The sequence below is a fragment of the Pristiophorus japonicus genome, chromosome Y, assembly GCF_044704955.1.
Source record: "Pristiophorus japonicus isolate sPriJap1 chromosome Y, sPriJap1.hap1, whole genome shotgun sequence".
Lineage (NCBI taxonomy): Eukaryota > Metazoa > Chordata > Chondrichthyes > Pristiophoridae > Pristiophorus > Pristiophorus japonicus.
The window spans coordinates 23,212,520-23,230,927 of record NC_092011.1 but is presented as its reverse complement, the minus strand read 5'-3'; the positions used below and the strand labels follow the sequence as shown (position 1 = coordinate 23,230,927).

At 45.6% G+C, this 18,408-nt stretch overlaps 1 pseudogene; it reads right to left on the bottom strand.

The window, feature by feature from the left end:
- Window positions 1-7,670: 7,670 nt before the first annotated feature.
- LOC139241077 (probable G-protein coupled receptor 139) lies at window positions 7,671-14,624 on the bottom strand (annotated as a pseudogene).
- Window positions 14,625-18,408: the final 3,784 nt, after the last annotated feature.

The following is an 18,408-nucleotide window of genomic DNA, read 5'->3' as shown; positions in this document are numbered from 1 at the left end:
GGCAGGGCCTACCCGACTGCATATATGAAACCTGTGGCTGCTCAAAGTCCGTCAATGGGAATGAATCCGATATCACCATGTTGGCATTGTGGGGGAAATCATTGGTGTCATCAGTGTCGTTTTGAAGAGTATATTTGTAAAGGCTGTTCGAGAGTGGGGCTTATGTATCCACAACTGAGCAAGCGTGCTGCGATACATCACATGGAGGATAGCGCGGATCCGGATATGCAATCTAAGATACCAGAGGAGGAAGTGTATGGACTTTATTCATTCCTAACAAAGAGCCAGCCGATAATGATCAATGTAAAACTTAATGGTGTGCCGGTACAAATGAAATTGGACGTGGGTGTGAGTCAATCAATAATGAGCCAGAGAACATTCGACAGGCTGTGAGATACTAAGGCTGTGAGGCCTAAGCTGAGTCAATGCCAGTCAATGCCAAGTTGCGTACGTACACTAACAAACTCATAACAGTGATTGGCAGTGCAGTAATCAAGATGCCGTATGATGGTGTGGTTCACAATGTACCGTCATGGATTGTTCCAGGCAATCGTCCATCGCTCTTCGGCAGGAACTGGTTGGAAAAAATCAAATGGAACTGGAACCAGATCAAAGTGATGTTGTTGGAGGAGCATACTCCATGTGTTCAAGTGCTGAGCAACTCCCCTCGCTGTTAAAACCAGGCATCGGTAATTTCACAGGAGCCAAGATGCAGATCCACATGGACTCGGATGCAAGACCCGTCCATCATAAAGCTCGGGCAATTCCGTACACGATGAGGGAGAAAATCGAAATCGAACTGGACAGACTCTAGCTTGAAGGGAACCTATCACTGGTCAAATTTAACGGATGGGCCTTTCCCATTGTTCCCATGTTGAAAAGTGATGGCACTGTCAGGATTTGAGGAGATTACAAGGTTACGATCAATTGAGTTTCGAAACAGTATCAATACCCGTTACCGAAGGCTGATGACCTGTTTGCAACAGGCTCGAGCGGCTGAATGACCTCCTCCTGTTCCAATGTTACAGACTCGAGGGGCTGAATGGCCTGCTCCTGTCCAACAGGCTCCAGGGGCTGCATGGGCATCCTCCTGTTCCTGTGCAACAGGCCGCAGGGGCTGAATGTGCCTCCCCCTGTTCCTGTTTAACTGACTCGAGGATCTCAATGGGCCATCTCCTGTTCCTGTGTAACAGGCTCCAGGGGCTGAATGGCCCTCCTCCTGTTCCTCTGTAACTGACTTGAGGACCTGAATGGGCCTTCTCCTGCCCCTATGCAACAGGCTAAAACTGCTGAATGAAATACTCCTGTTCCATTCCTGCAAGATGCGCTCTGCCCCTGTGACCCTGTCATCACTGTGAGGGTTAGTGCTCTCACACTGCACTGAGGGACAGATACCGTCTCTCTGCCCATCCCTGGCACCCCCCTGGCACTAGCTCAGGGAGCAGCTGTCACAATCCGAACGCATGAAACCAAAGGATCCCAGGGATGGCTGAAGGAGCTCCTGCAACTTAATTCAACCCAGAGAAATAATCCGTCTCACCGGGCCTGGAGGTGCTGATCAGCAGAGGAAGAAAGTCACTCCTTGCCTTCAAATATCTGTCAAGTAACAACTCGAATCCTCAACATTCTCACTTTAGCCCCTCAACCTTAACTCTTCTTAACTCCCTCACCTTAATTCACAGAATCATAGCATGGCTACAGTACAGAATGAGGCTATTCGGCACGTTGAGACCATGTCGGCTCTCTGCAATAGCACCTCAGCTCGTCCCACTCCCCCGCCCTTTCCCCATAGCCCTGCGTTTTTTTTTCCTTCAGGTACTTATCCAGTTCAGGTTGAGGAGCTACAGAAAAGTAGTTGAGCTAAAACAGACTCTTCAGACGGGCTATTTAAGAATTTCCATGATTCGGACGAGAATTAAAGGTCAAAAGTTATTTTCTACATACAGGAGATCAACTTTGGAGACCAATTTCCTGCAGTAACTAATAACTTCTTCTTGTACCCGAAGTAACCTTTTCAAATAGCAATTAAAAACTTAATGAATATATTAGAGTGCACTACAGTGCCACCACTGCCTGGAAGGTGTCATTACAACGTGATATTAAGGAAGGATCTATTTGCCTGAGAGGCAGCGCAATGATGGTTAACCAGATGGATTCCTGGGATGAGAGATTTGTCCAGTGAGGCGCAATTGAGTAGAATGAGCCTATATTATCTGGAGTTTAGAAGAATGAGAGATGATCTCATTGAAACGTATAAAATTCTTGGAGGACTTGACAGGGTAGATGCTGAGAGGCTGTTTCTCCTGGCTGGATCAGTGCTGAGCCTTAGCTGAATACAATCTATATCAATGACTTAGATGATGACAATGACAATGAGAACTGAGTGTAATATATCCAAGTATACTGACCATACAAATCTCGGTGAACGTTAGCTACGAGGAGGATGCAAAGAAGCCACAAAGAGATATAGATCGATTGAGCGATTTGGCTGGAAGGTGGCAGATGGAGTATAAGGTAAGGAAATGTGAGATTATTCACTTTGCTAGCAAGAATGGAAAAGCAAAATATTTTCTCTAAGATGAGAAACTGTGAAATGGTGATATTCAGAGGGTTTTGGGTATCCTTGAACACGACGACGGAAAATTAACTTGCAGGTACAGCAAATAATTAGCAAAGCAAATAATTGGCTATCCTTTATTGCGAGGGTCTTGGAGTACAAGCGTAAGGAAGTCTTGCTGCAATTATACAGGGCTTTGGTGAGACCACACCTGGAATACTGTGCACAGTTTTAGTCTCCTTACATAAGGAAGGATATACTTGCCATAGAGGGGGTGCAACAAAGGTTCACTAGATGTATCCCTGGGACGAGACAGTTGTCCTATGAGGACACATTGAGTAGAGTGGTCCTTTAATCTCTGGTGTTTGGAAGAATGAGAGGTGATCTCATTGAAACATATAAAATTCTGAGGGGGTTTGACAGGGTAGATGTTGACAGGTTGATTCCCCCTGGCTGGAGAGTCTAGAACCAGGGGGCACAGACTCAGGATAATGGTTCAGCCATTTAAGACTGAGATGGAGGAATTTCTTCACTCAGAGGGTGGTGAATCTTTAGAATTCTCCACCCCAGAGGGCCATGGATGCTGAATCATTTAATATATTCAAGGCTCAGATTGATATATTTTTGGAAACTAGGGGCAACAAGAGATTATGGGGATTGGGCGGGAAAGTTGGGTTAGTGCAGAAGATCAGCTCGAGGGCCCATATGGCCTACTCCTGCTCCTATTTCTTAAGTTATTAAGGCATGTTTTCAATCGGTAGTTCCCATTATAAATGTGGGCATAATGGACAAAGCTAATGCAAACAGTGTGGCAACAATGTGACAACAAGAAGTAAGATGTTTCAGACAAGAAATGCACTCAGATATAATATTTTTAATATATGAATAGTCAACCTCTTTTGGCATTGCTCAAGGGGTGTTGAGACCGAGTGTAACCTTCAGGTGAAGAGTTAGAGTTAGAGTCTCGGATATAGGTATAGATCGATTCATACAAAATGGTACTGAATCAAAGGCAGACATAATTACAATTACAAGTTTCACTGTGGGTACGGTAGCATAGTGAATATGTTACTGGACTAGTAATCCAGAGACATGAGTTCAAATCCCACCACGAAAATTTAAACCCACTTACTTAAATAAATCTGAAATAAAAAGCTAGTACAGGTCGCACCTCCCCTTATCCAGCATCCTCGGGACCTGGCCTGTTCTGGATAAGGGAATTTTCCGGACGAGGGGTGGTCATGTTAAATTGGATGGTACAGGTGCTGAGCAAGGGTATATCGGGGCTGGCTGGCTTGGGGCTGGGAGTGCGGCAGAGAGATCATGGTGGGCGGTGGGGATGGGTTAGCAGTGGATCGCGGGGTCAAGCCAGCAATCGCAGGAGTCAGCTACGAGGAAGGACTTCAATTTGTTATGTCGAAGTTCTGCGCATATGCCACCCGGTGGCCAGGAAAGGTTCTGGATAAGGGAGATTCAACCTGTATCAGCAATGGTGAATTAAATGACTGGATTGTTGTTAAAAACCCATCTGGTTTACCACTGCCCCTTAGGGATGGAAATCTGGCCTATAGGTGACTCCAGACCCACAGCAATGTGGGTTTCTCTTAACCACCCTACGAAATGGCCCAGTACTCAGTTGTACCAAACCACTCCGAAAATAGACCTTGAACCCACACGGACTGTACGGGTTCAAAACGCCGTCTCATCATCACATTCTCAAGGGCAATTAGGGATGTGCAATAAGTGCCGGATTTGCCAGCGATGCCCACATCCCGATAATTAATTTAAAAGAAACTTGGTGGAATGGCAATTTTATGAAACAAGAGTGAACCTATCAGAAAAATAACGAAGTAAGGGAACTGCACCGGTCTATGGAAAAATAACTTGTTAACACTAAATTTATTGATAATGTGCAAGTCAATTCAATTGTATTTTAACGTATAATGGCATAATGCAGAATTGTGTGGATAGTCACATGGAGTGAGTGAGAGATATGTATAAAACTGACAGTTTGTGATGTATCTTTGGTATTGTAAAAGCCTAAGATAGTGACCTCAGATCTCTCACACATTTCAATCTTCAACCAAACCATCATCAAGATTTAAAGTCATTAGTCGAAGGGTTGGAGTGGATTTGAGAATTTTTTTCATGCAGAGGACGGTGGGGGTCTGAAGCTCGCTGCCTGAAAGGGTGGTAGAGGCAGAAACCCATATCATATGTAAAAATACTTGGATATGCACTTGAAGTGCCGTAACCTACAGGGCTACGGACCAACAGCTGGAAAGTCGGTTTAAGCTGGATAGCTTTTTGTCGGAAGGAACGGACACAACAGGTCGAATGGCCTCTTTCTGTCCCATGAATTTCAACGATTCTAAGTGTGATAGGAAGTTTTATTTTTAAGTATGTTTAAGTAGCTGCATACTTAATACATCTGTGACACCTGATGTTCATGGTATAAGAAGCTTATTACTCTTAATTATCCCTTTATTAAGCTTGAGTATAGAAGATTAAGGAGTGATGCAGTTGAGGTGGTTAAGATGATTAAAAGGAGTTGATAGGGTAGATAGAAAGAAACTGTTACCTCTGGTGGGGATAGTCCAGAACAAGGGGGCAGCACCTTAAAATTAGAGACAGGCTATTCAGGGGTGATGTCAGGAAGCATTTCTTCACACAAAGGGGAGTGGAAATCTGGAACATTCTCTCCCAAAAAGCTATTGACACTGGAGTGGGGGGGGGGTCAATTACAAACCTGAGACTGATAAGTTTTTATTGGGTATGGGTATTAAGGGTTATGGAACCAAGGCGTGTAGATGGAGTTCCGATACGGATCAGCCAAAATCGAAGTGAGTGGCGGAACAGGCTCGAGGTGCTGAATGCCCCCCTTCCATTCCTATGTTCCGATTGATTTGGGGAATCAAATTATTGATCAGGACCCCGCCTCTTTAACAACTGTGAGTGCAGGAATGTGTTATGACGGGATCGGGAACTGGCAGCACCAAGACGGGCCGAGATTGAAATGGGATCAGGGTCTTAACTGCGATGCTGACCCCTGATGTGCAGATATTAATGAGGCATCCGCCCATTTCCTGTGGATCTCCAGCCCCCTAAATTGAGGCTCCCCCCTCCACACGGATTGGATCCCACCATCACTGCGTGTCACACAATTACACCCAGGCTCGGCTTGGCTTTTAATAGGTTTATTTATGAGAATAATAAGCATTTTATATTTCAATTCAGTGCAATTGATTCAGGGAAGACATCATTCAAAATGGTAGCACTCAACATGCAAGGGCGCAGTGACTAAAAACAGTTTAATGGCTTCACCGGATGACCTTAGGGAGGAGGTGTTATAACAGACCTATCGTACGACGCAGGGATGGTGCCTATCGTAACCCAATGTTCACAGAGTTCCACGCTTAACGTCTGATTGCTACTTCCCTTGTACACTTTCATAGGAAGATAGGAACAGGAGGAGGCCATTCAGCATCTCGAGCCTTTTCCAGCATTCAATGAGATCATGTCTGATCTGTTGCCGAACTCCTTGGCCCCGATCCCTGGATGCCGTTGGTTAACAAAAATCTGTCAATCTCTGATTTAAAATTAAGAATTGATCGAGCATCAATTGGTGTTTGCAGAAGAGAGTTCCAAACTTCTGTCACTCTGTGTCTAGAAATGTTTCCTAACTTCATCCTGTTAGGTCTGGCTCTTATTTTTAGACTGTGCCTTCTAGTCCGAGGCTCCCCAGCAGTGGAAATAATTTCTCTCTATCTCCCGTATCAATTCCCCTTAATATCTTGAAATCTTCAATCAGATCACCCCTTAATCATCTAAATTAGAGGGAATACAATCCTAGTTTGTGTAATCGCTCCTCGTAATTTAACCCTTGGCGTCCAGGTATCATTCTGCATTTTACTCCAGCTGGTGGATCCTCTCATCTGCCGTCCTTCCTTGATTCATGTTCATGAGCTCACACGGTGAGTGACGCAGGGGGAGGGAAATGGATGTCGGGCAATTAATGGGCGATAGGCCTCACTGCCCGCCTTTGACCCCTTTCTCTGCCACAACCTCACCCGATTTCACGGAGGAATGAGGAGGAGGATCCAGTCCAGAAGATGCCATGCAACTATTAAAAGAGCAGGGAGTGCTCCTGGAAACCCAGCTAACATTCCTCTCACAACCAACACCTATCCAAACTGGTCATTTGTCTCATTGGTGTTTGTGGGAGCTTGCTGTGCACAAATTGGCTGCCGCATTTCCTGCTTTACAACAGTGACTACATTTCAGCTGCGAGCTGCTTTGGGATGTCTTTATGTTGTGAATCAATTTATCTGTTACCCACGCTCCCTCCTCCATTTGTTGAAATGAAAAACCCATGGGGTAGACCAGTCGTAGATCAGTGGGCAGCACCCACACCTCTGAGTCAGAAGGTTGTGGGTTCAAGTCCCACTCCAGGAATTTGAGCACACAAATCTAGGCTGACGCTCCCAGTGCAGTACTGAGGGAGTGCTGCACTATTGGAGGTGCCGTCTTTTGGGTGAGACGTTAAACCGAGGCTCTGTCTGCTCTCTCAGGTGGACATAAAAGATCCCTTGGCACTATTTCGAAGAAGAGCAGGGGAGATATGCCCGGTGTCCTGGTCAATATTTATCCCTTAATCAACATGACTAAAACAGATTATCTGCTCATCCCTGAGATGGTACACACTGTGCCATGGTGCACCAGTGTGGAGGGACTGGATGGTTAAGTGGTGGATAATCACATGGACTGCTTTGTCCTGGATGGCGTGGGGCTTCTTGAGTGTTGTTGGAACTGCACTCATCCAGGCAAGTGGAGAGTATTCCATCACACTCCTGATGTGTGCCTTGTAGATGTTGGAAGTGTTAGATGAGATAAATCTCAAACAGTGAGAGGAATTAGAAAATCTAAACGGTACATAGAACTGCTCCAGTGATAATTAGCCCTGAACAGCCCAGCTTCACCTTCTGTCCTCCCCTATCTCTGTTAACTCAAACTGCCCCTTTCACGCACTGACTCACTTTCCCATAACTCTGTTTTTAAATTCACTTTTAGTTAGTTGTACGAGATGAGCAGAATCCCAGCCGGGTACCGCTGCCTAGACTCCACCCCCACCTTTGCGGGCAGCTTCTGGGTGAAACCGATGAGTTGACAAGTTCTCCTTCGGTTTTAATTCTTTGGTGAGCTTCAGAAACAGATGAATGGGCTGTGTGATGGCTCGCCTCATCTCCTCCCTGAACTTAGCCTGGGTGAGAGCGTAAATGCAGGTGTTGGTGCAGGAGTTCAGGTACATCAGCATGTGGCCGACCTGCATGACGATGACCATGGGGCCCATGTCCAGCAACATCTCCTGGAACACAAAGACCACCACTCTGGTCATCCACAGCACGATGAAGCTGCCCGATATGGCGAAGAGCAGGATGATGGACCTTCTCCGGTTCTCATCTCCGGGTCAACTTGCTTCCCATCGCCACCTTGACCCCGGAATGCCCTGCGGACCCGACTGGCCACGAGAACGTACCTGACGGTGAGAGCGTTGAGCAGCAAGATGCACACGTAGGGAATGAGAGGGGTTAAGATGGTACAGGACCAAAGGTATGCTGCCCAGGGGGTTTTGGTACAAAGGTTGCGGAGCCTGCAGACTGGGAATGTGCCGCGGGCATCAACGGCTACGTAGGTGAAGTAGCGCGGGATATTGCGCAGGTAGCTCACCATGCACACAGTCGTTATCACCCCGGTCGCTGTTCCCACCGTGCAGTATCTCGCTTTCCATTTCTGCAAAGAAATGGCGACAAATCGATCAAGGGTGAAGGCCACGGTGAGCCAGACCGAGCAGTCCACCACCGCAGCATTCATGATGCTGTTCAGTCTGCATACGTGGTAATGGGTGAGGATCGAGAAGGGGAAGTAGAGAGATCCCAGGTAGTTCAACATCACACAGAAGATGATGACCAGCAAGTCCACCGCTGCCATGGAGACCAGGTAACGGCCCGTGCATCTGGCGAGGCCACAGCTCCCACGGGAGAGAATCACGATGGTCATTAAGTTAGCTGCCAGAGAGGGAAAGACAGGGGAAAGTTAGTAATTACACCCACACCATGTGTTATAGGGCATGTTACATGAGGGAGAGATACCCTCGCGTAGCAACTGTTGACAATTCTCCCTAGCAACAGCCAGTATTCAAGATTGATTATGGCCATGGGATGTTTATAGTACGCCTTAATAGTATGTTTCGATCATAACTTTTATGTTCTCAACAACTCGGGCACTGCAACTTATGTGAAAGGCTGTTGATGTTCGCATAATGTAGAGAAATGTAAACTTGCGTGCGTAAGAATCAGCATTGACCAGAGACTATCATGTAAAGGTAATGAGTAGGAGACAGTGTGATGAAACTTGGTTTCAACACAGTGAAGATGCAAAGAGGGAGTGAGGAAACTTGGCAGGAGAGGACATTTCTAAGTTAGGTTAGAGACAGAGTTTGGAAAATAGTAATGAGAGAATGATTGGCTGTCAGTATAATAAATATTTATTTTATAGCCGTACAAACTGCATGGATTCTAGTTCACTTATAGCTCTCATTATCCAATGTTCAGCATACACGTAAAGAGCAGCCATTGTCCATCACTCAGTGAAATACAATTGGTCCAACTCGGTCCATCGCTCAATCAGCACTCATTGTTCAACTCACTTCATCACTCAATGAGATCCCATTGTCCAACGCTCTTCATCACTCAATGAGATCCCATTGTTCAACTCAGGCCCTCACTGAATGTGCTCTCATTGTTCAACTGTCTCCATCATTAAATGAGCTCCTATTGTACAACTCTCTAACAGTCACTCAATGGACTTGCATTTTCCAACTCACTCCCTCACTCAGTGGCCTCCCATTGCACAACTCTCTACCTTACTCAATGATCTCCCATTATCCAATCACAACCAGTCACTCCATTAGTCTCCCTTTCCAACTCTCTACATCAGGGAGGGAAAACATCCTCTCTGCATCGACCCTGTCAAGCCGCCTCAGAATTTTATACATTTCAATAAGATCACCTCTCATTCTTCCAAAATCCAATGAGTATAGGCCCAACCTGCTCAACCTTTCTTCATAAGACAACCCCTTCATCTCAGGAATTAACCGAGTGAATCTTCCCTGAACTGCCTCCAATGCAAGTATATCCCTCCTTAAATAAAGAGACCAAAACCGTACGCAGTACTCCAGGTGTGAACTCACCAACAGTTTCAGTTGTGACAGGACTTCTCTACTTTTATACTCCATCCCTCTTGCAATAAAGGCCAACATTCCATTTGCCTTCTTAATTATTTGCTGAGTATTTTCAGTATTTTCGGTTTTTAATTATGAAAGGGAAATCATGTTTGACAAATCTATTAGTGTTTTTTGAGGGTGTAACTAGCACGGTAGATAAGGAGGAACCAGTGGATGTAGTATATTTAGAATTTCAGAAGGCATTCGATAAGGTGCCACACAAGAGGTTGTTACACAAGATTAGGGCGCATGGGGTTGGGGGTAACATGAGTAGCATGGATTGAGGCTTGGTTAATGGACAGATAATAGAGAGTAGGAATAAACAGGTCATTTTCAGGCTGGCAGGGTACAACTAGTGGAGTGCTACAAGGATCAGTGCTGGGGCCTCAGCTATTTACAATCTATGTTAATGACTTAGATGAGGGGACTGAGCATAATATATCCAAGTTTGCTGCTGATACAAAGCTAGGTGAGAATGTAAGCTGTGAGGAGGATGCAATGAGGCTACAAGGGGATAGGAATGGTTAAGTGAGTGAGCAAGAAGTTGTTGGGGTAAAGTATAATGTGGGGAAATGTGAAATTATAGGTAGAATGGTAAAGCAGAATTGGGAAATGTTGATATACAAAGGGATTCGGATGTCCTTGAACACAAATTACAGAAAGTTAACATGGAGGTACAGCAAGCAATTAGGTAGGCAAACCTTTATTGCAAAGGGCGTGGACTAGAAGAATAAGAATGGCTTGCTGCAATTGTATAGGGATTTGGTGAGACCACACCTGGAATACATTGCACAGTTTTGATCTGTTTACCTAAGGAAGGATATGCTTGGAGGTGTAACGTTGGTTCACTGGATTGATTCATGGAGTGAGAGATTGAGTCCTATATTCTCTGCATTTTCGAATGTTGAGAGGTGATAAAATTGAAATTTATATAATTCGTAGCGGGCTTGACAGTGTCATTGGCGAGAGGCCATTTCGTGTGACTGGAGAATTTAGAGGTCATATCCTCAGGATAATTGGTTGGCCATGTAGGACTGAGATGAGGAGAAACTTCTACACTCAAAGTGTTGTGATTCTTTGGAAATCTGTACCACAGAGGGCTGTGTATGCTCAGTGATTGGGTACAATCAAGGCTGATAACAATAGATTTAAGGGATTAAGAAGTTTGCAGATGAGGCGAAAATCAGCCGTGTAATGAAGAAGAAAGCTGTAGACTGCAGGAGGATATTATTGTACTAGTCAGGTGGGCAGAACAGTGACGAATTGAATTTAATCCAGAGAAGTGTGAGGTAATGCATTTGGGCAGAGCTAACAAGGAAAGGGAATACATATAAAATGGTAGGACACTGAGAAGTGTAGAGCAACAAAGGGACCTTGGAGCGCATGTCCACAGATCCCTGAAGGTAGCAGACCAGGTAGATAAGGTGGTCAAGAAGACATATGGAATGCATGCCTTTATTAGCTGAGGCATGGAATATAAAAGCAGGGGGCTTATGCTTGAAGTGTACAAAACACTGGTTAGGCTACAGCTGGAGTACTGCATGCAGTTCTGGTCACCGCATTACAGGAAGGACATGATTGCGCTGGAGAGGGTACCGAGCAGATTTACGAGGATGTTGCTGGGAGTGGGCAATCTTAGCTATGGGGACAGATTGAATAGGCTGGGTTTGTTCGGAGGATGAGGGGAGACCACATTGAGGTGTATACAATTATGAGGGACCGAGATATAGTGGATAGAAAGGGCCTATTTCCCTAAGCAGAGGAGTCAACAACCAGGGGGCATACATTTAATGTAATTGGTAGAAGGTTTCGAGGGGATTTGGGGGGAAATTTCTTCACACAGAAGTTGTGGAGGCATGGAACTCACTGCCTGAAAGGATGGTAGAGGCAGATGCCCTCACCACATTTAAAAAGTACTTGGATGTGCACTTCAAGTGTTATAACCTGCAGGGTCCTAGAGCTGGAAAGTGGGATTAGGCTGGATAACCTCTTGTTGGCCGGAGCGGACACGATGGGCCGAAATGGTCTCCTTCCGTGCTGTAAATGTCTATGATTCTATGATTCTAAAGGATCAAGGACTTTGAGGATAGGGTGGGAAAGTCATTCAACCATGATCTTACTGAGTGGTGGAGCAGGCTCGAGGGGCCGTATTGTCTACTCCTGCTCCTATTTCTTATATTCGTCATTGACCAACTCACTCGATTACTCAGTGAGCTGCCATTGTCCAACTATCTATGGCACTCAATCAACTGCCACTGCCTGGCTCCCATCAGCAATCACTAAGCTCCCACGTACAAGCTCTCCCAGTCACTGAATGGCGCCCCTAGTATCCAATTCCCACCATAAATCAATGTTTCCAGTCTCCAATCTCTAACAGTCTCTGAATGAGCCTCCAGTTTCCAAATCCCACCAGTCAATCAATGTTCCAATTGCCCAACTCTCTCCCTCATTCCATGAGATCCCTTTGTCTTTCTCACCACCTCACTCGGTGAGCTCTGGTTGGCCAACTCTCTGCATCAGTCAATGGGCTCCCAATTGTCCCAATTCTCTGAGTCATTCAATAAGCTCCCATTTTCGAACTCTCATCATCAATCACAACTCCAGTTCCAGCTATCGTTCCATCACTCAATCAGCCCTTATGAACGAGTTCCCGTTGTCCATCTCTCCCCTCACTCAATTATTTTCCACTAACCAGCTCTCTGTCACTCACCGGTCTCCCATTTACTAACTTCCCTCACCAGTCAGAGCTCCAGTTGTCCAACGCTCTCTTTCACTCATTGGCGTTTCATTGTCCAACTCTCTCCATCACACAACGAGCTCCAATTGTCCAGCTCTCCCCATCTCTCAATGAGCTTCCTCTGTCCAACACACACAAATAAGCACCCAAAATATAATGAATTCACAAACACAGTTGCAAACACACACACACACACACACAGACACTGAAACAGGAACAAACTCACGCAGTTGCACGCACATACAATCACAGTCAAATACACAAACTCTCGCATATACACACTCGTAGACCAGTCAGCTTAACATCAGTGGTAGGAAAAATAATGGACAAATAATGGAATCCCTACGAAAGGAGAACATGGAAGAACATCTAGAAACCAAAAATATAATACGAATAATAAACCTGGATTTCAAAAGGGAAAGACTTACTTGACCACCTCATTGAATTTTTTGAAGAGTTAGCAGAGAGTAGACAATAGTGATGCAGTAGATGTCATTTATCTAAATTTTCAAAGACCTTCGATGTGGTACCCCATAATAGACCGATGAACAAGGTCAGAGAATGTGGAGTCTGGGGCAAGTAGCAGTATAGATAGCTAGCTGGCTACAAGACAGAAAGCAGAGAGTAGATGTAATGGATAGCTATTCACAGTGGCAGAAGGTGGGTATAGGTGTTCTACAACGATCAGTGCTGGGACCACTGTCGTTCACAATTTATATTCACGATTTAGACCTTGGAATCAAAAATACAATTTCTAAATTTGCTGATGACACCAAATAGAGGGGTCAGTCAATACTGAGTAGGACTGTAACACATTACAGGAGGACATTAATAAACTTGCAGAATGTGCATATAATTGGCAAATTAAGTTCACACAGATAAATGTGGGAGGAAGAATAGCGAGGTCCCTTATTACTTCGAAGGTGCAAGTCTAGGTGGGGTAGAGGAACAAGTGGATCTCGGAGTACAAATACACAAACCGATAAAGTAATGATATAGGTTAGCAAGGCCATAAAAAAAGCAAACACAGCCTAATTTCTAGAGGTATAGAATTGAAAAGTAGGGAAGTTATGCTGAACCTGTATCGAACTTTGGTAAGACCACACTTGGAGTACCGCGTACAGTTCTGGTCGTCATATTATAAAAAGTATGTCGAGTCACTGCAGAGGGTGTAGAGAAGATTTACAAGGATGATAAAGAACTGCAGGGGTCTACATATCAAGAAAGGATGAACAGGCTGGGTCTCTTTTCTCTTCAAACAAAGGCTGAGAGGTGACGTGATAGAGGTCTTTAAAGCTATGAAAGGTTTTGATAGGTTGGTACAGAGAGAATGTTACCACTTGTGCAGAAGAGCACAACTAAAGGCCATCAATATAAGACAGTCACCAAGAAATCCAATGGGGAATTCAGAAGAACATTTTTTACCCAAAGAGTGGTGAGAATGTGGAACTCGCTACCAGGCTGGACAAGCATATGAGGGAGAAGGGAATAGAGGATTATGCTGAAAGATTTAGATGAGGAAAGACAGGAGGAGGCTCGAGAGGAGCTTAAACGTCGGCATGGACTAGTTGGGCCGAATGACCTGTTTCGGTGCTGTATATCCTATGTATGTAATCCCCCCCACTCACACAAGACACAGACCGACACACACAGGCACAAGTACACACACAGCCACATGCATATAGACATTAAAACACATACACACTCACACAGTAGCTTGCACGTAGAAACACAGTCACGCAGGCACACGAAAATGCACAATAGCACACACTCAGAAACACGGTCACACATATGCTTACACGCATTCACACACTAGCATGCTCAAACAAATGCAGCCTCTCTCTCACACACACACACACACACACACACACACACACACACGCTCTCACACACATACACCCACACAACCACACATTCACAGGTTGCCAGTCATTAAAGAGGAGTTCCCCCATTTGGTGACTATCTGCTACTCACATACCGGCCAAACCGATGACTGCCAGGCAATGGTAGAACAGGTCCTGCGCTAGTAAGAATGCCAAGCTTCCCATCCTCGCAGAGAGTCCGTGACGTGTGTTGGAGCTGGAGACAGCAGCACACACTGACACACAGAGGCAGTGCTTTGGATGTAGCCTCTATTATATACTCAGGAGAATCTCCCAGTGAGACATCGAGCTCAGGGGAGGGGGGCTGGTACCAGCTGCAGTCAATGCAGCCGCACAATAGGTAAGTGACCTTAACTATCCTAATCCACGTGGAGAGCTTACTGTAATAACCTCAAACACACCCTGCAATAGCAGAGTCACCGAGTAATATTTAGAAGGTTCAGGGGCGGTTTCAACTAAATGGTATTATTTTGAGGCAGGTGCAGGAGAGTAGCAGGTCCTGGGCTGCATATTGACAAATCCTTGAAGGTGACAGGGCCACTTCATCTGGCAATTAAGAAAGTATATGAAGACTTGCTTTTGTAAATAGGGACATTGGATTCTAAAACAAGGAAGGCATGTAAACCCTCTACAAAAAACTGGTTAGGTCTCAGCTGGAGAATTGTGTCCAATTCTGTTCACCGTACTTTAGGAAGGATGTCAAGGCCTTGGAGAGGGTGCAGAGGCAGTTTACAAGGATAATACCAGGGAGAGGAAGCTCAGTTAAGTTGAGAGATTTGAGAAGCTGGGATTGTTCTGCTTCGGGCAGAGAAGTTTAACGACTGATCGAATAGCGGTATTCAAAGTTACGTCGGGTTTTGATAGAGCAACTAGCGACAAAGGGCTTCCTCTGGCAAGATGGCCAGGAACCATAGGACATAGATTAAATTAATTGTCAAAAGAGCGAGAGAGGAAATGATGAGAAACATTTTAACACAGAGGGTTGGTATGATCTGGAATACACTGCCTGAAAGGGTACTGGAGTCATATTCCATAAAACAAAATAAAAAGAAAGACTTGCATTAACATAGCGCTTTTTACGACCACCGGACGTCCCAAAACGCTTTGCAGCCAATGAAGTACATTTGGAATGTCGTCACTGCTGTGATGTGGGAAACACGGGAGCCAATTTGTGCACAGCAAGCTCCCACAAATAGCAATGTGATAATGAGCTGATAATCTGTTTCAGTGATGCTGATTTGAGGGTTAAATATTGGCCAGGACACTGGGGAAAACTCTCCTGCTCTTCTTCAAAATAGTGCCACAAGATCTTTTACGCAGACAGGGCCTCAGTTTAACATCTCATCATGAAAGATGCCATTTTTGTGCTCAAGTCCCTGGAATGGGACTTGAACCTGCAACCCTAGGAACTTTCACAGGAACTTTTAAGCACTTAGAAAGCCTCTAAATTGCAGAGAACCAATGTAATACAATCACAACAACGCCAGCGTTGTTTTGCCAAGAAATGCTGAGGGTCCCTTTTAAATAACGTCTACCCACTTGTACTGCCCGTGGTATGTGGGTGGGATCAGGAACTGCCAGCAACAACAAAGGCCGAGACAGAAATGGGGTTGGGGGGTTTATTGTCATGGGCGGTCCATCGAATGAGGATGACTTGCTTCCACATGAGTTCATAGATGTTTCAATGAAGGACCCGATGTTCCCATCCTGAACTCCAATTGAGGGGGTTAAAGATTCCTGTGTATGGATGTTTTTAACGTGTGGTGACCATTGCACATCAGCCAACACCCGGGATTGACAGAGCTAGGTCTTGGTCCAGTGGCAAGGGTTAACCAGGACGATTGGAGACCTGCTGTGCTGCATGGACGTAGTGTGCACATATATCGCAGTTTGGGCCGGCCCGAGCTACCCCTGGGCGCTCAGCTCTTCTGGGCCCCATACCCTAATTTGCCGCACCTCCACCATGATCTCTTGCTGCTCCTTTGCCACAATCATTCGCCGCACCTCAGCCAAAATTTCTCGCCGCTCTTCCGCCATGACCATTCACCGCACCTCTGCCACAATTTCTCGCCGCTCTTCCGCCATAAACATTCACAGAACCTCTGCACCAAACGTTCGCCGAACCTCCGCCACAATCACCCACCAAATCTCAGCCAGGATCCGTCATCGCTCCTCCACCTCGATTACTCGTCGCAAGTATCATGTATGTATGCTTGGGTTTACTAGTCACCAGGTGGCGCCACTGTTGGAGGTCATTGGGCTGTGCGCACGTGTGTGTGGCCCAGGTGTAACAAGCCAGCCATCTTGTACTGTAATCACTTTGGGCTTCAATAAAGTAGACCCAGGTTTGTACCTGTTCGGAGTTCACAGTATTCATTCCATTGAGTTATTGTATAAACAACATTTGGCGACGAGGTAACAAGAACCTTTGCATGCAAAAATGAGTACAATTGGAATTCTGGAGCGATTTGTGTAGGGAGAAGATTGGGCAGACATTGTAGCCTGCTTGAACCAGTACTTCATGGCCAACAAAATGGAGAAAGAGACAGACGCAGTTCGGCGCGGGCGTTCCTCCTCACGGTTTGTGGTCGGAAAATCTATCGACTCATAAAGAATCTCCTCTCGCCCTTATGTCCAATGGACAAGGACTATGAAACATTGTATGCCCTGGTACATGACCATCTCAAACCAGAAGAAGCTAGCATCATTGTTATATATGTAAACTTGTATATACTCTGCACAGCCACCAGAGGGTTCATCCCCTGGAGTCCCAAGGGATCCCATAATCCCTTGGGAGCACAGGTATTTATGGAAGGCTCACAGATTGGAGCAGCTCTCTGGAGACCTGCAATAAAGGACTGAGGTCACACTTTACTTTGAGCTCAAAGTATCCAGTCAGACTCTTTCTTCATACATAACAACTGGTGATGAGATACAGATAGCGAACCCAACGATGCAGACAACAGTGGGCATCCTGGAGATATTATCGGAGGGAGATGATTGGTTAACCTTTGTGGAGCGACTCGACCAATACTTTGTCGCCAACGAGCTGGAAGGAGAAGCGGACAATGCCAAAAGAAGGGCGATTCTCTTCACCGTCTGCGGGGCACCAATGTTTGGCCTCATGAAAATTCGGCTTCCTCCAGCGAAACCCACAGAGAAATCATTGATGATTTGTGCACACTGGTCTGAGAGCATTTGAATCCGAACGAAAGCGTTTTGATGGCAAGGTAGTGGTTCTACACCTGCAAAAGGTCTGAAGGCCAGGAAGTGGCGAGTTATGTCGCGGAGCTAAGACGCCTTGCAGGACATTGCAAATTTGAAGGACATTTGGAGCACATGCTAAGAGACATGTTCGTACTTGACATTGGCCACGAAACAATACTTCGCAAATTCTTGACTGTAGAGACCCCAACCTTGATTAAGGCCACAGCGATAGCCCAGGCGTTCATTGCCACCTGTGACAATACCAAGCAAATCTCTCAGCACACAAGTGCTGCTACAAGTACCATGAACAAAGTGATGTTGTTTTCAAATCGCAACGTACAGGGCAGGCCCCCACGCCTGCAGCTGCACATCCGCAGATATCTCAGAGTCCACCATCAAGGGTGATGAATGGAAGGCCATCAACACCTTGTTGGCGCTGTGGGGGTGATCATCATTTCTATTCATGCCGCTTCAAAGGGTACGTTTGCAACACCGAAACATAGAAACATAGAAAATAGGTGCAGGAGGAGGCCATTCGGCCGTTCGAGCCTGCACCATCATTCAATTAGTTGATGGCTGAACATGCAACTTCAGTACTCCATTCCTGTTTTCTCGCCAAACCCCTTGATCCCCCTAGTAGTAAGGACTACATCTAACTCCTTTTTGAATATATTTAGTGAATTGGCCTCAACAACTTTCTGTGGTAGAGAATTCCACAGGTTCACCACTCTCTGGGTGAAGA